Here is a 25,094-nt window from a genome sequence, read left to right as displayed (position 1 = left end):
GACTTGCACTTGTAAAATTATTAGCCTATGAGAATGCTAACTCTGCTTGTCAAGCAGCCTTGAGGCCAGTTAGGAGAAAGGGGAACATAACTGATTACATTAGTCTATGTTCTGACATAGGTCCATCCTATACACAAGGGCTAGCTTTGGCTGCTGCCCTTCAAGGGAAGCCAGTAAAGGAGGTTCTTCTTCAGCAACAAAATGGTAATAAGAGAGAAGTTAATGCTCCCTCAGGAAGTTGGATGTGGTTAAATGAGACATCAGGTGAGACAATGTCCTCAGAAGCAAAAGAATGATTCACCCAGAAAGGAACCAGAGTTGTGCCCAAAATGTAAAAGGGGCAAACACTGGGCCAATGAATGTAAATCTAAATATGATTATATGAGGAGTCTTCTCCCGCAGGGAAACAGGAGGAGGGGCCAGCTCTAGGCCCCGCAACCATGTTACGGAGCAGTACAGAAGTTTATCCCCCAGCAAAACAATCCATTCAGAACCTCTGCAAAGCAACCCCAGGCAGCACAGGACTGGACCTCAGTTCTACCACCTATACAGTATTAGCACCAGAGATAGGAATGCAGGCCTTACCAACAGGTGTTTATGGGCCATTATCTAAAGGATCTGTTAGGGAGAAGCAGCTCTACCATGAAAGAAATTTTAGTGATTGATTCTGATTATGAAGGGGAAATTAAAGTTATGACCTGTGGTGGTTTGGTTCAGGTGTCCCCCATAAACTTAGGTGTTCTGAATGCTAGGTTCCCAGCTGATGGATATTTGGGAATTAATGCCTCCTGGAGGAAGTGTATTGTTGGGGGCTGGTTTATTGGTATTAAAGCCAGTTTCCCCTTGCCAGTGTTTGGCACCCTCCTGTTGCTGTGTCCCACCTTATGTTGGCCAGGGGTGATGTCCACCCTCTGCTCATGCCATCGTTTTCCCCTGCCATCATGGAGCTTCCCCTCAAGCCTGTAAGCCAAAATAAATCTCTTTTTCTCAGAAGCTGCCGTTTGTTGGGTGATTTCTACCAGCAATGCAACCCAGACTGCAACAGTAAAGTGGTACCGAGGAGTGGGGTTGCTGCTAGATACCTGACTATGTGTCTTCAGCCTTTTGGAGCTGATTTTCAAGAGGAATGTGGAAGGAGTTGAAATATTGGCCTAAGAGATGCCTTGCAGTGCTGTAAGTACAGCTTGATGGACTATTCTGGTCTGAGCTGAAAGACCTGAGTGCAGTAAGAACTATGGACTGTGAAGTTTGGCTTATGAGGATGAGAAAGAGCTGTGCTTGCACTGGGCTAGAGTCTGTGTGAGCAGCTTGCTCTTGTGCCCATGTCCTGAGAAGTTGTGCAGGGTTGCTTTGCATAGAAATGAACTGGTGTGAGTAGAGGGATATGGCACAGAAAGAAAAATCATTGGGTGAACTATTGCCTGTTCAGCTGCAACTGAGAGATGACCACCTTTGAGACTGAGCCAGCTGACCTGTGCTGGGGCAACAAGAAGAATGTAGATCCTTTTGAAGGGGCCTGAGTGCTCAAGGAGAGTCATGTTCTTCAAAGTCTGCTTTATTCCCCCCTGGATTAACAAATTGGCATCCTACCTGGTATTGTGGAGTATAATAAATGTAGGAAAGGGAGGGCCATTGAGTTTGCAACATGGTGTTGTGCTTTGGAAATGGCCATGGGCAGTGTGAAGCAGGTTTGCTGGTTGCCTGCATAGAGATCCCATGGGGCCATGAGGATGAACCGTGGCTTGCAGTGGAGACCCAGTGGAGATGCCAGGACCATGAGATGGCTGCCAAGGAGGTGCCGGCCCTGGTGAAGTTTTCCAGGACTGTGAGTAGCCTAGCTGGAGGGGCGGAATTGGAATGCCAGAGACTTGTTGCTGGTTAGAATTATTGGACTTGAAGATTTGTCACTGGCTAGAGTTGTTGGACTTGAAGCTACAGGTTTATGTTTGCCCTGGTTGTTTTAAATCTTGTATTGAATGTTTCTTGGTTGAATGTTTCTTTGCTATGCCCAATGCCATCTATTGCAGTGTATTTATTCTGTGCCATTATAGGTTTTTTGAGGTTGTTTTGGTATTATGGCTCAGTTAAAAGATCTTGGACTATGGGGATGTATGAACATTATTGGGATTGATAAAAACTATAGGGACTTTTAAAATGAGATGAACGCATTGTATTTTACATCATGTATGGATATCAGTTTATGGGGGCCAGGGCCGGAATATGGTGGTTTGGTTCAGGTGTCCCCCATAAACTTAGGTGTTCTGAATGCTAGGTTCCCAGCTGATGGAGATTTGGGAATTAATGTCTCCTGGAGGAAGTGTATTGTTGGGGGCTGGCTTATGGGTATTAATGCCAGTTTCCCCTTGCCAGTGTTTGGCGCCCTCCTGTTGCTGTGTCCCACCTTATGTTGGCCAGGGGGTGATGTTCACCCTCTGCTCATGCCATCGTTTTCCCCTGCCATCATGGAGCTTCCCCTCAAGCCTGTAAGCTAAAATAAATCTCTTTTTCTCAGAAGCTGCTCTTGGTTGGGTGATTTCTAACAGCAATGCAAACCGGACTGCAACATGACCCATTCCCCTAGGGGAATATCAGTAATTAATAAGGGACAATGATTAGCACAATTAATATTGCTCCCCCAATTGCAAACTAAGAATGCTAGTAAAAGGTGATGCAGGTTTTGGTTCTTTGGATGCTTACTGGATCCAGGCCGTTGGATCACAGAGACCAGAATTAACTTTGTACATTAATGGTGGAAAGTTCCAGGGTTTATTAGATATAGGAGCTGATGTTTCAGTGCTTACAGGTGATCAGTGGCCTCCTAATTGGCCTAAACAGTTCTCTGTGACTCAGTTTCAGGGAATAGGACAGACTCAAAGCCCAGAACAGAGCAGTGATTTGTTACAATGGAGAGATGAAGAAGGGCATAGAGGAATTTTTCAGCCATATATTGTTCCAGGTTTACCTGTAAACCTGTGGGGCGGGATGTAATGAGTAGTATGGGAATTTATCTTTATAGTCCTAGTGATACAGTTTCCAATCAAATGTTAAATCAGGGGCTCTTGCCGACTCAAGGTTTGGTCAAAAATGGACAAGGGTGGCTAGAGCCCATATCACCAGTACCTAGGCCTCTCCAAGGGCAGGCTTGGGGTATTTTTAGAGGGGGTCATTGGACAACCTGTACCTCATGCAGATCCCATAACTTGGAAGAGTGGGGACCCTGTGTGGGTGGATCAATGGCCTCTTACTGCTGAGAAAATTCAGGCCGCAGAGCAGTTAGTACAGGAACAGCTTGAAAGTGGTCATATTGCCCCTTCAAATTCACCTTGGAATTCTCCAATTTTTGTTATAAAAAAGAAGTCTGGAAAATGGAGGTTATTACAGGATCTTAGAAAGGTAAATGAAACAATGGAATTGATGGGAACTTTGCAACCGGGATTGCCTATGCCTTCTGCTATTCCTAAAGATACCTATAAAATTATATTGTATTTAAAAGATTGTTTTTATACTATTCCTTTTGCTCCTCAAGATTGTAAAAGGATTTGCCTTTAGTGTGCCATCTATCAATTTTAAGGAGCCCATGAAAAGATATCATTGGAAAGTGTTGCCCCAGGGTATGGCTAACAGCCCCACCTTGTGTCAAAAGTTTGTGGCTCAAACTGTAACAAAGACTAGACAGGCCTATTCTTGGGTATATATTATTCATTATATGGATGATATTCTCCTGGCGTTCAAACAAGAGGGATTATTATTAACAGCTTACTCACATTTACAGGGAGCCTTAAAAGAGCAAGGATTAATTATAGCTCCAAATAAGGTTCAAACTGAGCCACCATATTCATATTTAGGACACAGATTATATCCAAAAACCATATTCCCACAAAAAAATCAACTCTGGAAAGATGGGTCACAAACCTTAAATGATTTTCAAAAGCTTTTGGGAGATACTAATTGGTTTAGACCTCATTTAAGAATTAGTACTGGAAAATTAAAGCCTCTCTTTGACATTTTAAAAGGATATCCAAATCCAAAGTCAGTTCATCAGTTAACAGATGAGGGACATAAGGCCTTAGTAGAATAAGCTATTGAAAAACAACAAATTCAATATATAGATTATTCTCAGGGATGGGCTGTATATGTTCTGGCCACTGAACATACTCCAACTGCAGTTTTATGGCAAGCAGGACCTCTATTGTGGCTACATTTACCTGTTTCTCCTGCTAGAGTGTTGACTCCTTATTATGAAGCAGAGTAGCTTGTTTCATTCAAATGGCTCGAGAAAACTCTAGAAAATATTTTGGTAAGGAACCAGCTATTATAGGGGTTCCTTTTACAAAGCAACAAGTAGATTGGCTACTTCAAAATGTGGACTCCTGGGCTATTGCTTTTGCACATTATCCTGGTATTATAGATAATCATTTCCCTAAGACAAGTTGTTGCAATTTGCAAATTCTCATTCCTTCATTTCCCCCCTCACAGTAAGGGCAGAGCCTATTGAAGATGCTTTAGTTGTGTTTACAGATGGATCCTCTAATGGCAAAGCAGCATATGCTATTCAAGAACAGTCTTATTCAGTTTTTACTCCCCCAGCATCAGCTCAAATAGTGGAACTTAGAGCTGTAGCTACAGTATTTAATATTTTAGCTGCAACTCCATTTAATTTGTATACTGTTAGTCAATATATTGCTAGAGCTTTACAGGTACTTGAAACTGTGTCTTGTATTGAAACTGCTAATACTCAAGTGCAATATTTGTTTAGTCAAATATAAAGATGCATGCATGCTCGCTCTCATCCTTGTTTTGTGGGTCACATATGAGCTCATTCAGGCCTTCCAGGTCCTTTAGCATTGGGAAATGATATGGCAGATAAAGCCGCACAGCTCAAAGATCTCATAATTTACATCATCAAAATAGCCAAAGTTTAAGAAAGCAGTTTCAAATTACTAGAGAAGCTGCTAGGCAAATTGTGTGACAATGTAATACCTATCCTGAATATCACTCAATTCCTCAGTATGGAATAAATCCTAGAGGATTAAAACCAAATCATTTATGGCAGATGGATGTAACTCATATTCCTGAATTTGGAAAATTAAAATATGTTCGTGTATCCATTGATACTTACTCAGGATTTCTGATGGCTACAGCACAGACTGGGGAAGCTACTAAACATGTCATGGCACATTGCATCAAATGTTTTGCTGTAGGAGGTATGCCATTAATTATAAAGACAGATAATGGTTACACTAGTCAATCTTTTCAGTGCTTTTGTACTCAATTATCAATTGTTCATAAAACAGGCATAACTTATAACCCTCAGGGACAAGGAATTGTTGAACGTGCTCATGGAGTTTTAAAAATTCAATTACAGACTTCTGGTTAAGATGACAGTGTAGGTACCATGCCAAAGTAGCCGGGGGGGGGGGAGGGAAGACCAGAAAAACTCAGTAAAATACACACTTTTACTACAAAGTGAGGTGTATAGGAAATTGAAGCAGCAGCTGAGAAGTAGGAGAGATCCAGAGCATCCAGAGCCTGCACAGGCCATGAAAGCGGCCCTGGCAGCTCTGCCAGCCGCAACGGCAGCAGTGCACCAGAAAGCTGCCAGGCTCGGCACCAGCTGCAGGAAAAGCCAGGTGCGGGAGCTCCCCCTCACACCGACACTCTCCGAAACTCAGGACACGTGAGGGGAGAGCGGCGCTGAGCAACGGAGGAGCAGACCACAAGGTAGAAGAACGCGTGGAACAGTGAGAGATCCAGAGCAGCTGTGGCTCCCTCCCCTCCCCCACTGCCTGAGCCCAGCTCCAGCGAACAGAGCAGCATCCCAGGACCCAGCCACACTAACTTGAGCCGACAGCGGGACACAAACAGGAGCAGAGTACGGGAGCAATATCAGTGGCTCTGGCACCAGTAACAGCGGCCCCAGCAGCAGCAGACCCAGGAGCGGCAGCAGCAGCAGACCCAGCAGCAGCAGACCCAGGAGTGACAACAACAGCAGCAGCAGTGGTTCCATAAGTGGCAGCTACAGCAGCAGCAGCAGAGGCAACAGCAGCAGTGGGCCCAGCAGCAGCAGCTTCAGCTGCTGACAGACCCAGCAGAGGCAGCTTTCGCAGCAGCAGTTCCAGCAGTGGGGGTACTGATCTGCAGGGCCACAGTTGCCAGGCTTGGTTTGCCCTGCAGGAAAAGCCAGTGCCCAGCTCCAGAAATCAGAACAGCAGCCCAACGACCCAGGCAGCAACTTGACTGAGACCAAACTCATCCAAGGTAACTGGGTGGCACCAGGGAAGGGTCCCACTTGGTCACAAGCTGATTTGGATCCCTCAACAGACCAGAAATCTTAACCTATATGTTGATAGAGGACCTGGTTGTTATAATAACTACTCTGGTGTACATACTTGGGGCTGTTTTTGACTGAATGGGTACAGTGTTTAGTTAACTTTTAGAAGCTACCTGTATTTTATTCCACTCAGCCTATTTGAATATTCCTATAGCAGGGAAACTCAACCCCTAGGTGCACCTTTGTAGATACTCTCAGAGTCTTAAGAGCCACATCTAACACCTAAAGTTCCTACCCTAAAAATATATAACATCAAATCAATTGATACAGCTAAGAATACCCAGCTAGCTAGAAAATACAAGCATTAACTTCATCCAAGATGCAAAAATATATACATTATAACACAAGAAACACTAAAAAGCAAGACGATATAAATCCACCTAAAAGTAATAATACATCAGAAATGACCTCCAGGGAGAACGAGTTAGAGGAAATGTCTGAGAATGATTTCAAAAGAATAATTGTAAATATGTTCAAAGAGTCAGAGAACAAATCAAAGGAGTCAAAGAGGAACTTAAAGAGGAAATCAAAGGAATCAAAGAAGATGCAGGACACCAATTTCATGAAACAAAGAAGTCAATAAAAGACATAAATAAGGAAATAGAAATACTAAAGAAAAACTATCAGAATTACTAGCAATGAAGAACATAGTTAATGAAATAAAAAACTCTAGAAAATCTCACCAGTAGAATGGATGAAGGAGAGGACAGAATATCTAAGCTAGAATACCAGGTGGCAGATCTAATACAGGCCAACAAAGAGAAACACAAACTTATAGAAAAGTATAGGTGGGAATTTCAAGATATTCGGGACACTATGAAAAGATCAAATATTAGAATTCAGGGCATAGTAGAAGGAGAAGAACTCCAATCCAAAGGCATAGTAGGTGTCTTCAACAAAATCATAGAAGAAAGATTCCCCCAAATTGGGAAAGAAGTGCCAATACAGATACAGAAAGCCTTTAGAACCCCAGCTAGACAAAACCTGGAAAGAACCTCTCCTCACTATATTATAATCAAACTCCCAAACACACACACCAAAGAAAAAATATTGAAAGCAGTTAGAGAGAAAAACCAAGTTACCTACAAAAGTAAGCCCATCAGGATTACAGCAGATTATTCAACACAAACTGTTAAAGCCAGAAGATCTTGGAGTGATATTTTCCAAGTTCTGAAAGATAACAACTGTCAGCCAAGGTTACTTTATCCTGCAAAGTTATCCATTCAAATAGATGGAGAAATAAGGACATTACATGACAAAAGCAGGTTAAAGGAGTATTTGAAGACAAAACCAGCTCTACAGAAAATACTTGATAAAATCCTCCATGCTGAAGAAAAGGAAAAGCACACATATAAGGAACCTAGAAAAAACAAGCAATACTCAAATACTAATTAACAGAAGAGAGCACAGGTAGAACCAGAACCACAAAAAAAAAAAAAAAAGGCAAACATAAATACACACCTTTCAATAATATCTCTTAATATCAATGGCCTCAATGCCCAAATGAAAAGACATAGGTTTGCAGACTGGGTTAAAAAGCAGGATCCTGCAATTTGTTGTCTCCAAGAAACTCACCTTTCTACAAAGGATAGACATTATCTTAGGGTGAAAGGTTGGAAGACGGTGTTTCAAGCAAATGGGCCTAGAAAACAAGCAGGGGTTGCTATCCTAATATCAGACAGGGTAGACCTTAGTCCGATGTTAGTCAAGAAAGATAAGGAAGGTCACTTTATATTGATTAAGGGCACACTCCAACAGGAGGACATTACAATCCTAAACATATATGCACCTAACATGGGGGCTCCCAAATTCGTCAAACAAACACTATTAGAACTAAGGTCACAGATAACACCAAACACAGTGGTGGTGGGTGATTTTAACACCCCACTCTCATCAACGTACAGGTCGTCTGGGAAAAAATAAACAGAGAGGCATCTGGACTAAATGAGGTCATAGAAGGAATGGACCTAACAGATATATACAGGACATTTCATCCAAAGGCTGCAGAATATACATTCTTTTCAGCAGCACATGGAACATTCTCTAAAATAGACCATATATTAGGACACAAAGCAAATCTTAACAGATTCAGGAAAATTGAAATAATTCCTTGTATTCTATCTGACCACAATGGAATTAAACTACAAATCAGTAGCAGGAAAGGCTATAGAGCATACACAAAATCATGGAAACTAAGCAATACACTACTAAATGATGAATGGGTCAATGAAGAAATCAAAAAGGAAATCAAAAAATTCATAGAGTCAAATGATAATGAGAACACAACATATCCAAATCTCTGGGACACAATGAAGGCAGTTCTAAGAGGTAAATTTATAGCCTTAAGTGCCTATATTAAGAAATTAGAAAGGTCACAAGTAAACGACCTAATCCTTCACCTTAAAGCCTTGGAAAAAGAAGAACAAAGCAAGCCAAAAATCAGTACAGAGCCATAGTAACAAAAACAGCGTGGTACTGGCACAAAAACAGACATGTAGATCAGTGCAACAGAATAGAGGACCCAGATATAAGTCCAAGTAGCTATAGCCACCTGATATTCGATAAAAATGCCAAAAATACTCATTGGAGAAAAGACAGCCTCTTCAGCAAATGGTGTTTGGAAAACTGGATATATATCTATAGAAGGATGAAAATAGATTCTTCTCTCTCTCCATGCACAAGAATTAAATCCAAATGGATTAAAGACCTTAACATCAGACCTGAAACTTTGAAACTGCTAGAGGAGAAAGTAGGGGAAACCCTTCAACATGTTGGTCTTGGCAAAGACTTTCTGAATACAACCCCAATTGCTCAGGCAATAAAACCACAGATGAATCACTGGGACATCATGAAATTACAAAGACTTTGCTCTGCAAAGGACACAGTGAAAAAAGCAGAGAGGCAACCTACAGAATGGGAAAAAATCTTCACCATCTATATATCTGATAGAGGATTAATATCTAGGATATACAAAGAACTCAAAAAGTTAAATAATAAGGAATCAAGCCAATTAAAAAATGGGCTATCGAGCTAAATAGAGCATTCTCAAAGGAAGAAATATGAATGGCATATAAGCATCTAAAAAAAAAATATTCTATGTCACTAGTCATCAGGGAAATGCAGATTAAAACTACATTGAGATACCATTTCACTCCTGTCAGATTGGCCACCATCATGAAAACAAATGATTATAAATGTTGGCGGGGATGTGGAAAAAGAGGGACCCTTCTACACTGCTGGTAGGAATGCAATCTGGTCCAGCCATTGTGGAAATCAGTGTGGAGGTTCCTAAAACAGCTAAAGATTGATCTACCACATGACCCAGCTATAGCTCTCCTAGGCATATATCCAAAGGACTCATCTCATTTCCTTAGAAGTACGTGCTCAACCATGTTTATTGCTGCTCAATTTATAATAGCTGGGAAATGGAACCAGCATAAATGTCCCTCAACTGATGAGTGGATAATGAAGATGTGGCACATTTATACAATAGAGTTCTACTCAGCGGTAAAGAAAAATGAAGTTATGAAATTTGCAGAAAAATGGATGGACCTGGAAAGGATTATACTAAGTGAGGTAACCCAGGCCCAGAAAGCCAAGTGCCACATGTTCTCTCTCATATGTGGATACTAGCTACAGATGATTGGGCTTCTGCGTGAGAATGAAAATATTTAGTAGCAGAGGCCAGTAAGTTAAAAAGGAGACATAAAGGGAAGAGAAAGGAAGGGAGGAGGGTACTTAATAGGTTGATATTGTATATATGTAAGTACAATGATTGTGATGGGGAGGTAATATGGTGAATAATGGAATTTCAAATGGGAAAGTGTGGGGGGTGGGGAGGGAGGGAATTACCATGTGATTTTTTTTTATAATCATGGAAAATGCAAATAAAAATTTAAAAAAAATCAATTACAAAAAATAAAAAAAAATGGGGAGTTTTATCCTTGGTCACCACAGAATGCTTTAAATCATGTACTCTTTATTTTAAATTTTTTTAATGTGGATGCATCCGGTCAGTCTGTTGCAGACAGATTATGGCATCCTAGAACATTGGACAGTTATGCTCAGGTTAGATGGAAGGACCCATTAATGGACAATGGCATGGCCCTGACCCAGTATTAATATGGGTAAGAGGGTATGTTTGTGTTTTCCCACAGGAATGATGCCTTTGCTACTGCTGATGTGGATTCAACTCCTGATGATCCACAGTGAGCTGTATTGTGCTTATGTTCCTGACCCATCCATATTACATCCAGCAACTTGGGAAGATAGAGAAATTATAGTCTTGGTAAACAATACTCATTTACTAGGCACGCCATCCAGTAGGAATATGCAGACTCATCAGAAATTTGTACTCAATTATACTGGACATGGCACTGGTATTCCTATATGCCTAACTAAAACAGAAGTAACTGGATGTTTAAAAATTCAACCAAGGAATGTGATTGTAAAGCATTCAGCAAATAAAGGGAAAAAGGCAAGTGAAGGGTCTATTTCACAAGTCTCTACTTGGCTCCCCTCAGGGAATCAAGTCAAAAGAGCCGAGTCACCAGATGCTTTTGTCTCCTGTGAAGGACAATCACCTTGGTATAATAGGTCTTTACATTGGAAAAGGAAAAGGTGTATTGGGACTGCTTACATCATGTGTAACATCTCTTAAACTAAAAGGCATATTAAGGACTGGTAAGGAAATCCTGGAGCAGAAGGGAGTGGTAAATGGAACAATGACTGGACTAGTGGACTCTCTGCTGGACTTTGGTGGTCTGATGAGGGCTTCCAACAGACTTACTTATGGAAAGTTGCTGCAGCCATGGGAGGAGTGAGCATCACCTCCCCCAGGAATGACAGTTCTTCCCACCCAAAGGGAAGTGTCATGGCTTGTATTACTCCACCCTATGCTATGTTAATGGGAGACATAAATATTACATGGGCTGAGGAAATGTTCAATGTTACATGTAACAATTGTACTTTGTCTAATTGTGTTTCAGAATTGTCCTCTGATAGAGTTACGATTTTTAAGCAACCAGCATTTGTTATGATTCCTGTTAATGTGACGAGGCCTTGGTTTTCTGACAAGGGAATACAGGTGTTACAGGAAGTAAAGAATACTTTAAGTAGACCAAAAAGAGTGATAGGATTAGTAATTGCAGGCATCCTAGCTTTTATTACATTGTTAGCTACTGCTACTACTGCAGCTGTTGCTTTGTCACAAGAAGTTCAAACTGCACATTTTGTTAATGATTTATCAAAAAATGTTTCTATTTCTCTAGGAACTCAAGTAGATATAGATAGAAAATAGGAAGAAAAAATAGATTCTCTGTGTGATGAGGTTATGTATTTGGGTGAGGAGATACTAGGGTTGAAAGTTAGAACTCGTTTGGAGTGTCATGTAGATTTTCAATGGATCTGTGTTACTTCTAAAAAACATAATTACAGTCAAAAGCATTGGGAAAAGATAAAAATGCATCTAAGAGGTATTTGGCATAATGATAATATTTCCTTGGATCTGATTCAGTTGCATTCAGAGATTTTGTCTTTGCAAAATAATCATCTTCCTTTTGATGCAGCTAAAGCTGCTGATGACTTAATATCTGCTTTTAAGTCTGCCTTGGCTGGATGGAATTCTCTCACTTCTTGGACAGGAAGCTTTGCTGCTACAGGTGTTTGTCTTTTGCTCATTCTGTATCTGCTGCCCATACTCATTAAATGCCTTTTGAGATCCATTATGGATATCCATGCAGAAGTATATGGGATACAGCTACAGACCTGACCTTAGTTTCCTGAGACATTATCTTAAAGCCCCTGTAGAGGCTGGTAGTCACAGATGGGTAAGATTCTTTCAAGTTAGGTCAACCTAAGACAGGGCATGAATGATGGAATTCATGTACCAATGATGGGTAAGGCCTAAATAGTGTAGAGAACAACCTAAGACAGGCACTGTCTTTCTGCACCGAGGCCTGGTGGGGCCCGGTTCATAAAAATAATAAATAAAAAAGGGGGAATTGTCGGGAGCCATTTTGGCTGGACTTGTATCCATAGCTCTGGGCATCTGGCAGCAAGACATTAGCAAAACTATATCAGCCTACATGTAAGCAAGATTATGTATATTCAGTGTCAGGAAGCCATTTGGCAGCAAGACCTTAGCACCTACTTGTAAGCAAGATTATGTATACTCAGCCATTTGGCTGGTCTTTTGTACTGAGAAGTGATTGAAATGCAAAAAACTCTATAACAGGAAGGTTTTTTGATAGGAACTTGTAAAGCTCATAAAATCTTTGTCCATGGAAAAACTGTTTGTAAAAAGATATAAAAGGGAATGCTGTGAAATAAACCACGTCGTCAGTCCTGGCTTGAGGCCTTGCTTCAGCCCTGGACTGGAGTCCTAGCTTTCAGTCTTTCTTCTGTCTTTCTTTAATCCTCACTCCCCATTAGGCTTGAACCCTTTCAGCCAGCAGGCTCCAGCACATAAACATTAGTCCACAGAATCTTTTGTCATTTTAATTCTGAATAGGAGATCAGTAGTTGGTTGATATAATTTGGAATATGCCAGGTAGTTTTCAGAAATAACAGGACTCAAAGCAACAGTTATTGAAAATATTACTGTTGGATAAAATGAAATTTGAAGCAACCAACTGTATAATGATGATACTGATGGTGATGGTAGAGATGATGGAGATGATGGTGATGATAGGGATCATGGTGATGCTGATGGCAATGCTATTGATGGCCCACTGCTTACTATCAAAAGTTTAGGTAGATTTTGCTTCCTTGGAGAACAAATTACAAAGGTATTTTATATTATGTCCATGGTTAAGAGAGCTTTGGACTGCCGAAGTTACATTTCTGTCTGATCTCATTTAAGCAGGGTTTGGAAGGGGTGTGACAATTAAGAGAAGACAGAAAAGGAAGACCAAAACAACATAAATTATCATTTGTTTTTGTTTTGTTTTGTTTTGAAAGACAGATAGAGGGAGAGAGAGAGAATGGGTGCGCCAGGGCTTCCAGCCTCTGCAAACGAACTCCAGACACATGCGCCCCCTTGTGCATCTGGCTAACGTGGGATCTTGGGAACCAGGCCTCGAACCAGGGTCCTTAGGCTTCACAGGCAGGCGCTTAACTGCTAAGCCAACTCTCCAGCCCTTGTTTTTGTTTTTTACATTCATTTTTTATTGGAATTTGTATTCTTATCGCCTGAGCCTCTCTTTGGATTGAGGAATGAATGACCCAATGGAGTAGTAAGCTCAGCATGGTAATTTGGGATGGCTTCACTGTTTTGGGTTCAAATGTTTTGGCATTTGGAGACACATAATATTCATAATTTCCTATTTTTCAGAGTTATTCTCCCCAGTGAGGCAGCTATGTGGAGGCAACTGGGTTATAGCTGGCCTTGTTGCCAAAGAGAAAAAATTCCTCAAGCCCTACATCTGTGTTACTTGCTCTAGGAGAAAGCATCCTTCTCCCCTAAGGAATAAAGTCACCTAGCAGATTCACACCTGTACATGAGTGACACAGAAAAGGAAAACTGAACTCAGTTCTCAGTCAAGGGCTCAGTTTTTCTTATGCACTTACACGTGTGTGTGTGTGTGTGTGTGTGTGTGTGTGTGTGTGTGTGTGTGTGTTGTGTGTGTGTAATATGTATGATGGGGTTTGTGTGTGCTGTGTGCACATGTGTGTACAGAATGCACATTCCCCATGCATAAAAGTGCAAAGGCTGAAGGAGGATTAATACTGAGTGTATTCTCACTGGACCCAGGACTGCTGTTTTTGGTCACACTGGCTGAGCAGTGAGCCCCAGCAATGCTTCACTCTCCATTCCCCATTGGACTGGCATTGAAGATATACATTGTTGCTACGTCCACGGCGACCTCGCCTGTGTAGCAAGCAGAAATGCTTCTGCACTGGAAGAGAGCTGAGGACAGAGGGCCAGCACTCCTCGGAGGGATGCCCCCGGTGACCCCTTGGCAGTCAGTTACTGTAAAGGTTCCTGCTGCCCATGAAGTCACGACGACCTAATTGCTGGCGCCAATGCTGTTTCTTTCCTGCCTTCTTCTAGCTGTTTGTCTAAGAACAGCTAATTCAACACTTATTAGTAATCATGCACGCAATCAGAGTACAAGAAACAATCTAAGTATTGAATGTGCCCCTCCTATGATTAGGGCAATGGAGAGAATGTATAACTCTACTAGGAATAAAAAATTAACTCTAGAACAGTTTTTAGATGGTGTAAAGTAAAAACAGCTTATGATGTTTGAGAACGATACTGAATATGAAAGTAGAAATGTTGATCGGTAGTGTTCATAAGAAACATGACAGTTCTGTAGAAAAGGAGTTACAAAACTTAGACATTCCCACCAGGAAACTTCCTGGGGGATATGTTCAGTACTTGATCAAGGGCAGATGGTGGACTCCTAGAGCTGGAATCTACTTAGTTCCACTCCCCTATGAGGGAGGATATGATGAATTCGGTAATAGATGGGTGAATTATGAAGTAAAAAGGAGGCTATGGCATTCTCTTCCATTTACGGGAACGCTTAACAAGGAAGCATAAGCCTTGGTGTTTATACAGTCCTTGGGGTATAAGAAATAAGTAACCTGTTATTCACCTTACACCTAGTTTCTGTTTGTATAATGTTGTGGTCAATGATACAAGACGCCCTTCTTAAAAAATGGGTACAGTTCCTGCCTGATCAACATTACATGTATGCTTACAATAGAACAATACTCAAGATTGTTTAGATTAATGATTTCTGAGATCACTTGTTGGCTTGCTAAGTTTCTCTGTTCAATCTGTATAAAATCTTCATGAAACCTTCAGTAAATTGCAGCAGCATATTCAACTTGAGTGTGTCTGTCTGTCATTTCCTCGCCGAATCCCGAGTTCTCCCTGAGCCTTCGCCCTTGTTCTCCCTCGGTCCTGATCTCCCCGAGAGTCAGTCCGCGGCACATTGTCAAGCCAAGCTATTTATGTGGATGTTGGAGATTGAACTCAGGGTGATTTGGGAGTAACTCTGGCCCTCATGTTTGCATAGCAATGATCTTACCCACTGTGGGGGTTTAAACTTGGTATCCCCCATAAATTTTTGTGTGCTAAATGCTACGTCCCTAGCTGGTGGGAATTGGAGTCCCCTGAGGGCGGTATATTGTTGTGTGTAATCTTATGAGTGTTATAATCAGCTACTTCTTTCCAGTGTTTGCACACTCTCCCACTGCTGTTGTCTACCTGAGGTTGGCCAGCAGGTGATGTCCACCCTCTGCTCATGCTGTTCTTTTCTCTGCCACCATGGAGTTTTCCCTCAAGTCTGTAAGCTGAAATAAATCCTTTCTTCCCACAGGATGCTTTCAGTCAGGTACTCTGTGCCAGAAATGAGAAGTTTACTACAACAATAAATTGGTAGAGAGTGGGGTTGTTACTGCTAGAAAATTGAATCTGTGACTTTGGGCTATTGGGACTGATTTTCAGGGGAAATGTGGAAAAATTTGAAACCTTGGACTAAGACATTCCTTGTAGTGCTGTAAGTACAGCTTGATGGACCATTCTGGACAGAGTTAAAGACCCAAATGCAATAAGAACTATGGATAATAAGGTTTGGGTTGTGAGGGTGAAAAGAACTGCCTGGACTGGGCTAGAAGCAGTTTGTATATAAGGCTTGCTGCACTCTGCTTGTCTGTGTCCTGAAAACTTGTGCAGGAGTTCCTTACATAGAAATAGAAGGGTGTAAGCAGATGGGTATGGCACAGGATGAAATGAAATTGTTGGTCCCAAACAACTGCTCATTCAGCTACAATTGCTTCAGAGATTACAACCATTGATACTGGGTCTCCTGGAGTCAATGTGGTGGTGTATTATGAGTGTTATAGGCAATGTCCTCTTGACAGCATTTGGAACACTCTCCCGCTGTCTTGCTGTCATCCACCTGATGTTGGCCAGGAAATGATGTCTACTTCCTGCTCAGGCCCTTGTTTTTCCTGCTGTCATAGACCTTCCCCACATTACTGTAAGCCTTGAATTCTTTTCTCCTACATGCCACTTTCGGCCAGGTGCTTTGTTCCAGCATTGTGAACCTAAGTGCAAAACTGACTGATCCAGTTCTCCAGCCCAAGAAATTAAAAGTTTTGCAATTTGACATTAATGAACCTCTGAGATAAGTGTATATATCTGTGTTCAAATTAAACAGAACAGGAAAAATGCATAGAACCTACAATTCCTATCCACAGATGGAAAATATGCCCTAATGAATGTTATGTGCTCCAGCACTTTCACTTTAGTGGACCCATAGCATGAAGAAATAAAGAAAAAATATATTAGAAAAGAAACTCATTTTAAATGACAATGACTGGTGTTGAGAGGCTTATGAAATGTATTAGATTAGCTACAGACCTGTGTGCAAATAAGTTCAGAATATTTGTTCTGCATTGGTGTGATGAGTGGAATGAGAAGGGGTGCCTAGGGAGAGCTTGGGAGAGTTCCTCTTATTTCTTCCATCTTTATAGTGCTACGGGGACTTTGCCAATAAAAACCTTGCATAAAATGAGAGGCCAGATATGAGATGGAGATATTTTGGCCTCACAATAATAACCCCTTTGATGGAGTTAAATGGATTTGATTCTGACAGGGAGACATGCCCATGTGAGATCACCATGGCTCCCCGCAGCAAATAGGAACATGTGCCACAGGCAGGCTAGACAGAGAATAACTGGCAAGCCAGATGTCCTGAGTTCCCCCAACTATGTATTTTAACTGTCTTGAAATTATCTGTGAATATTGACAGATTGAAATTCATAAATATGTGCAACTCACAGATACTATGGGATATTTCTGAATTCCCTACATTAATTTATAACTGTAGTTAAATTTCAAGCCCTTTCTCTGCATGATTGAAAAGCCAGTTAGCAAATCCATCCTATTCCTAAGGGGTATTTTGAAAGTGTTTGCTGAGAATTACAAATGCTGCTAGTAATGCTTCTCTCCACATCCATAGTAGCATTAAGTGCAGGCATCTGGGATGAAGCTACCTCACATCTGTCCAACAACCACATTCCCTCAAATGTGATGGGCCTTGGCCTGATTGCATAACTATGGATTGAATTTAAATAGCATTTTGCCTAAGAGAAAGATGAAAAGGAAAACACCTATTGGACATTGACTCAAGTGTTATTATGAATCTAAGAGCCACAAAGCATAAAAATAGATTCTTGTGAATTAAAAGGCATAATGAAGAGTTGGGATATAACTTAGTGGTAGCACACTTGTCTAGCATATGTTAAGACCATGGACTCAGTCTCCATAAATGGAACATTAAAAAACAAGCAAAAGAGAAAAGACAAAGAGGACAGCTCTCATGCCCTGCATTTTTATTAACATTTTTGTTGACAACCTCCATACAAAGAGACAATATGCAATGATCATGGTCTCCTCTCACCACCCTCTGTTTATCCCTCCCAATCCACTCTCCAGTGAATCCTTTTTTCTCCCCCAAGTAGTCCCACTTCTATTATGATATCATCATTTTCCCTCCTGTCATGAAGGTCTTATGTAAGAATCATCTGCCTTTGTGAGATCATGAACACCATGGCCATTTTGTGTCTGGAAGATAGTATTGTAAAGCTCTATTACCCTTCCTTTGGCTTTTACACTCTTCTGGTCACCTCTTCCACAATGATTCCTTGAGCCTTGAAAGGTGTGATAGAGATGACTCACTTAGTGCTAACACTCAATCATCACTTCTTCTTGGCACTTTGACGAATTTTGAGTACCTCCAGTGGTCACGGTCATCTGAAAAGAGAAGCTTCTCTAACCAAAAGTGAGAGTGGCAGTAACATATGGGCATGCACATAAGTATTAAAAGGGCAGTTTGGTGACATAATGTATCCATTTAGCCAAACAATAGTAATAGTTTCTCTTCTACGGTTTATTACCTCCCCAGACATAGGCTTTTGATTAGAATTTTAGTACCAGGCATATATTCCCTCCTGTGGAGTGGGCTTCAAGTCCAATCAGAAAGCAGTTAGATTCTTCCATGATAAATATGCCACCACTGCACATGTTGGCATATAATGGCTGGCTAGTTGTAAAGCTTGCAGGATCAACTCCTGGTCAAAATCATTGATGAATTTTCCCCCGGAAGAGGCTAAGTAGCTTTTTCTAGCATTATTACAGGTAGTCTACAGTGAGGAGGCTTCCAACTCAGCTCCAGTTTCATTTCTCAGTGTTCTGTAGCCCAACCATGTGGTATCTTCAGCAATAGGTTCTTACCATCTAGTTCTGATGGGCATCCAAAAGCATTAGCAATGGCCTATAATGTATTAGAGCAACAGGGTGCTCCCTGACCAACAATTAGCTAAAAGGTATCCCATGCCTAAAACTGAAATTTTCTTGTAACAATCAATGGTTTCTTGGCACAGATTTATATACTCCCACAGGATACTTCTGTCCAAATTCTCTTTTATAACATATATACTATTAGCCACTGAAGAATTATGTTTCATATGGCTTATGTATGACATATTTTATTTTGATTACCCCTCCTTCCACCTCTTCTTCTCCTCCAGTGCTCTCCTGATTCTACCTTGACCATTCTATCCCAGTATTCTGCCCTCTGATGACATAGGTCCTATACTCCCCCTTGAGATCTCCCCTCTCCTCCTTCCTTCATGGCCCCTTTCTAGCATTCTGTCCTCTACTTTTACTCCAACTCACATACAAATCTAAATATTTGAAGCTAGTATCCATATATGAGATGTGGATGGAGTATACCTCTGGGCATAAGCAGTGGAATTTGACTTTCTGACCATTTTCCTGAAAACTTCATAATTTTATTTTTCTTTATAGCTGGATAAAACTCCAGTGTGTAAATGTACCACATATTCATTATCTATTCATTAGTTGATGGACAACTAGGATGGTTCCACTTCCTAGCTATTGTGAATAGACCAGCAATTAACATAGATGTGCAAGTATCTCTATAACAATGTGTCGAATTCTTGGAGTATATACCAAAGAGTTATGGCATAGTTGGATCATATGATAAATTTATTTTTATCTATCTCAGGAACGTCCACATGGTTGTACCAATTTACATTTCTCCCAACAATGGAGAAGGTTTCCACTTTCCCTACAGCATCACCAGCATTGATTGTCATTTGTTTTTATGATAGCCATTCCAATATTGAGATGGAATAATAAAGTAGTTTTAATTTGCATTTACCTGATTTTTTAAAGATGTAAAACATTTTTAGATGTTCATTGGCCATTTGTGTTTCTTCTTTTGAGAATTCTCTATTCAGCTATAAAACCCTTTTAGATTGCGTTATTTTATTTCTTATTATAGTTTGTTTGATTGACTTTATATACTGAATATTAAATCTGTCAGATGTATAGCTGGCAAGGATTTTCTCCCATTCTGTAAGCTGTTCCATGTACAATTTCCTTTGCTGTACAAAAGCTTTTAATTTCATGAGGTCCCAGTGGTTGATTAGTTGTCTCCCTGAGTGACAGTGGTTATATTCAGAAAGTCCTTGTCTATGCCTATACATTGAAATGTTTCCCCTACATTTTAGTCAACTAGTTTCAGAGTTTCAGGTCTTTGATCCATCTGGAGGATATGATTGATGCAGCACGTTTAACAATGGCTTCCTTCTTTTCCTTAGTGCAGCCACACTGACTCTTCTCCACATATTAAACTAAACATTCACTACCTCGAGTTTTCCAGTAAGGTTGAGGTTCTTGTTTGTTTATTCCTTTGTTACTGAGAAAAGCATATATTCATAGTATAGGGAAGGTTACCAGACATAGCATGTACCTGGATCCTGACCTGTCAACCAACAATGATGGGCATGCTTTTCCTACACCAAGCACATTATTTCAATGGTAATAGCATAATCTTGATATTAATGAGATTCACAAAAAATTGTTTGCCATGTATATACCATGAGGCATGAATTTTCTTAGGGCTCTGAATTTGATAACTCATTTTAATCTCATAGCCACCCTAGAATTGAAGTACTGTTACTATCTAGAATATACATTTTCCTTGGGATTCTCTCTAGTATATTATAGGTCAGGTCAAGATCAAGTATTTGTCTGGCTTATTGCTCTTGTTGCTTTTCCAAACCTTGGTGGATCAGCATGGTCTCCTTTAGGAAATGTTTTCATTTGGTCAAAATGCTGGAATGCCAGGGCAAGTTAAAAAGTGGCAGCTGTGTCCTCCTCCATAGGTTAGTCACACTTCTGTATCCTTTATCTTAACTCTATAGTTTCCCATTTCTGGAAACAAAAGGACTCATTATTTAGCTTAAGCCTACATTTTACCTCATTTATGGATGAGCGTTGAGAAAGAAATGTTAGGTAAAGTAAAATTTCTTTGTTTGTTAATGAGAGACGTCTATCTATTTCTCCTATTTTTCTATCAAATGCACATTTTCTTAATAGGCTAGTTTTTCACACACTGCTAATCAAGATTTCCATGGCTTGGGGTATTTATCAGAGTTGGAGGCTCTTTCCATAACTAAAGATGCATTTAGTGACATTGCTGCCACTCATTTGTAGCAGCAAGGCTAAGGGAGGGACTACTAGGTTTGAAAGAAGGACTTGGGATGGCATGTCCCTTATGTCATAGAATAGCCCTAGGAAGATGTCCAGTTCCTGACTCCAGAACCTGAGATAGTGTCACTCTTTATGGGACATGGGCTTTTCAGGTAATTTTTGAGCCTTAGAATATGGAGATGACCCTGGAGTGCCCAGGTGGGACCATAGAAATTACAAGAGCATTATCACAGAAAGACAGTAGAGGGGCCTAAGAAGGACATGGGACCATGGGAGGAAGAAGAATTCACAATAATGAAGGGACATGAGCCACGTCTCTAGATGCCCAAGAGACCAAGAAGTGGATTCTGTCCCAGAACCCTCATGGTATCAGGACTTCTAACTACCAGAGTTACAAGGATATAAGTCCTTGTTTGTGTTAAGCCACTGAGAATGATAGCAAATGAGCATCTCCACGGCTTCCTGAAGACCAGAAGACAACATCGAAATTAAGCTTCACAGATGAACCAGGAGTGTGGCCTCTGACAGCATTTGAATTGTGTAGCAGTCAGCTTCATATTGCTGAGATAAACCACCAGACCAGATACAGTTTATGGAATGAAGAAAGAATGACTGAAGCTTACACATAGAGGAGAAGTTCCATAATGGCAGAAGCAGCTGGGCCCACTTTCACAGGCCCATATCCAAAGAAGACTCCACCAAAGGAAAAAAAGGCACACTTCAAGAACTCCAGGCCTAGCTCAAGTGCTTTGCATATCTTTAGATTGGATTTAGTCTGCTTCCAGTGACACTCCTCCAGGCAGGTGGCTGAAGATCCAAATTACAAGCTTCAATAAACTCCTGAATCAATTGGAGGACATACATTCAAAGTATTACAAATGCGAAAGAATAATAACGCCACAATGGATCTAGTCTTCAGAGGAGCTTCCAGTGAAGCCAGGCAGCTGCTTCGTACTCTCTCAATATCAGTTCATTCAACATTCACCACAGACCTGTGAGCTGAGCCTAGGAACACACTGAGACTTAGAGATCTAGAACACATAGCTCTGGGTAACAGAGCTGGCAAAAACAGGCAAGACCTACAAACAAGGAGTCAAGACACAGATTCCCAGACCATTGACCTGAACTGCCTTTTCTAAAAGGATGCAAAATTTGGACTAATTAACTCAGAAGAACAATTTGAGTAAAACATCTGAATTATGGATATTATACAATGAAAGGCACATAGGTACTTTAAGGTGTCAACTCCAAATTTACATTAAGATTTAACAAACGCCATTCAGTCAGAAAACTTCAGTCTTTACTTGGCAAAGGGTTAGCAAAGCCATTTGTTTGTGTAGCTATGGTGATTTTGACCCAAAAATGACATTTTATGAACAATGCATTTTTATCTTTATTTCATTTAAATACTTTTAATCCTTTGTCCACTGCACAGAACAGCCATCTTAGAAATGACAATGCTACTATTGATTCTATGTTTAAGTAATTGTCTACACACCCCATAAATAATGGATTCTGAATTAATGAAGAATTTGAAAAACAATACTGCTTGTTGCCTTAATGTGGTATGAGGACACATGCATTTGTTGAATCATTTGCAAATGACTTTGTCAGCATGTTGAATATATTTCATTGCTCCTTAGAAAAAGTTTATTATTATCATTAATATCTTTATGAAATGTTGGAATTGATGTTTAATTGCATCAGAAGTACTTAAATGATTTAATATAAATTAAAGTTTCAATGGCTGATAAAATCTTAAGATTCTAACTTTAAAATTAAACTTGTCCATTATCTCTCAATAATTTCAGTCTTGAACATATGTCACACAGACAGTGATCCTGATTTTTACTGGACATTTCATTCATGGAGAGTCACTATGAGTGTCATTTTGGGATTGTGTTGCAGTTACCATTGTGTTGCTGAACAAACACTGAGCTAGAAGCATCTTATGGGAAGAAAATGTTTATTCCAGGCTTACAGATTCCAGAGGAAGCCTCATTATGGTAGAAAAAACTGTGTCACTTCAACATACATACATAACCTAGAGAAAATTGCCAGCACTGGCACGCACAAACAGCCAGAGCTCAGGCTGGCTATCTACACACCTAGTAGGTCTGGACTCAAGATCCACCCCAGTCACACACCTCTTCCAACAGGGCCGTACCTTCTGAAGTTTAAGTAGGAAGCTTAATCAAAAATACCTGAGTATGAGAAAGATATACATTTATACTCAAACCTCCATTATTTTTTTTAATAGAATATACAAAATACCTCACTTGTCTTGTTGTCTTCTGGGATGTTGATAATCATTCTCAGTTAGATTGGAATCACCATGGATACCATCCCCTGGGAATATATGTGAGGGAGTTTATAGATTAAGTTAGATGAGGAAGGGAGACCCGACTTACCTGTGAGCAGCGCCATTCCAAGTGCTACAGACCTGAGCTGAATGGACTGAATACAAAAGAAGAAATTGTACCAAGCATCAGCATTCATCTCTCTCTGCTTCCTGACTGCAGGTGCCATGTGACCAGCTGCCTCAAACTGCCATCACCATGATGGACTTCCTCTTCATACTGTGAAGCAGAGTAAGACTTTATTTGTTCATCTTGTTGCATTAAGAAGACAAATAACTGAAGATATCTACCAAGTGAAGTGGCCTTAGGAATGGCACTATCTAGGTTTAGAGGTTAACTGCCTCTAGCAGCTCATGTGTTTAAACACTGGGTCTGCAATTGGTGGCACTGTTTGGGTAGTTGGAAAACTACAAAGGAGTGGGACTTCCCTGAAGGAAGAGTGGCACTTAGGGGCAGGCTTTAGGTTTGTAACCCAACCACACTTCCTGTCTTGTCTCTACTTCCTTATCCATGCAGATGTAAGCAAAAAGCCTCACATACCTGCTGTCATTTCCTCAAGCTGCTCCTATTGTCATGCCTTTCCTGCCATGATGGTCTTGTGCCTTAAAACTGTGAGCCAAATAAGCATTTCTTCCCTGAGGTTGCTTCCTGTCAGGTATTCAGTCAAAGCAATGAAGGCAGTAACCAATATGCTGGCTATTTTAGTAGTGCTGAGACCCTCCCTCCACTATTGTTTCATTCAGAAAGCTCTGCCATTTCTATGCAACACTGAGATTGTAGATGGAGTCTCCCTCTTGAGCTACAACCCATATGCATATGATGTTTGTTGACATATTAATTCCCCTATCACCATCCCTTTCCTCCCTCTCATGATCTCCTCTTCATCCTCAATAGTTCACTTCTATTTTCATGTCTTTTATTTTTACTTTTAAAGGCTTGTTTTTATTTATTTATTTATTAGAGTCACAAACAGAGAGAATTGGAGCACCAAGACCTCCAGCCAGTGCAAATGAACTCCAGGCACATGTGCCACCATGTGCATTTGGCTTACATGGGAATTAAACCTGGTTCCTTAGGCTTCATAGGCATGTGCCTTAACCAGTAAGCCATCTCTCCAGCCCTCATGTCTTTCTTTTATATTTCACATATGAAAGAAAACAAATAAGACCCACTTTTATGACTCAAGTTTATTTTGCTTAACATGATTTCTAGTTGCAGCCGTTTTCCTACAAATGATGTACTTGCATTCATTATGACTGAATAATACTCTACTGTGTGTAGAACCCACATTATCTTTATTCATTTTTTTGTGACAAACATTTGGGCTTATTACATAACTTGGATGTTTTGAGTAGTTAAACAGGCATATATCTTTGTAGTATCCCGACTTTAATTCCTTTCAGCCAATAGCCAGGAGTATAGCTGGATCATTTCACCAGAAAATTCTCAACACATCTTCCTGTACAGGCTTGTGTTTAAGGAACCAAGGGAACAACTTGGGCTCCAGATTGTCCCAGGAGGGCACACAAACATGCTGGTGGTGCAGTCTGAATTTTACCTTTAACCCATGCTAATCCTTCTGAACTATTTTTAATTGTTGACATAGAAATGTGCATGCATTACTTGGGGATTCACTCTCAACAGCACCTCCGGAAACAAGGAAAATCTGACTCCACTAAGGTGGATCAGAGCACACTCTTGTGTTGCCATATTTGTTTACATTTGCACCTGTTTTATTATGATGATTTTTCTATATTTGGACTTTATCAAGGTGAGTTCCTTAATTATCTATGTATCCATCATATTTGGATACCCTACCATGAGAGGTGACAAACAGCAAAAATCCAATAGATATTGACTG

The 25,094-nt window shown here is 40.5% G+C and overlaps 1 pseudogene; it reads left to right on the top strand.

The window, feature by feature from the left end:
• Positions 1-440: 440 nt before the first annotated feature.
• Positions 441-24,797, top strand: LOC123462872 (annotated as a pseudogene).
• The last annotated feature ends 297 nt before the right edge of the window (positions 24,798-25,094 follow it).

This window comes from Jaculus jaculus, chromosome 8 (assembly GCF_020740685.1).
Source record: "Jaculus jaculus isolate mJacJac1 chromosome 8, mJacJac1.mat.Y.cur, whole genome shotgun sequence".
In the NCBI taxonomy this organism is placed as follows: Eukaryota; Metazoa; Chordata; class Mammalia; order Rodentia; family Dipodidae; genus Jaculus; species Jaculus jaculus.
This window is presented reverse-complemented; position numbering and strand designations above follow the sequence as displayed.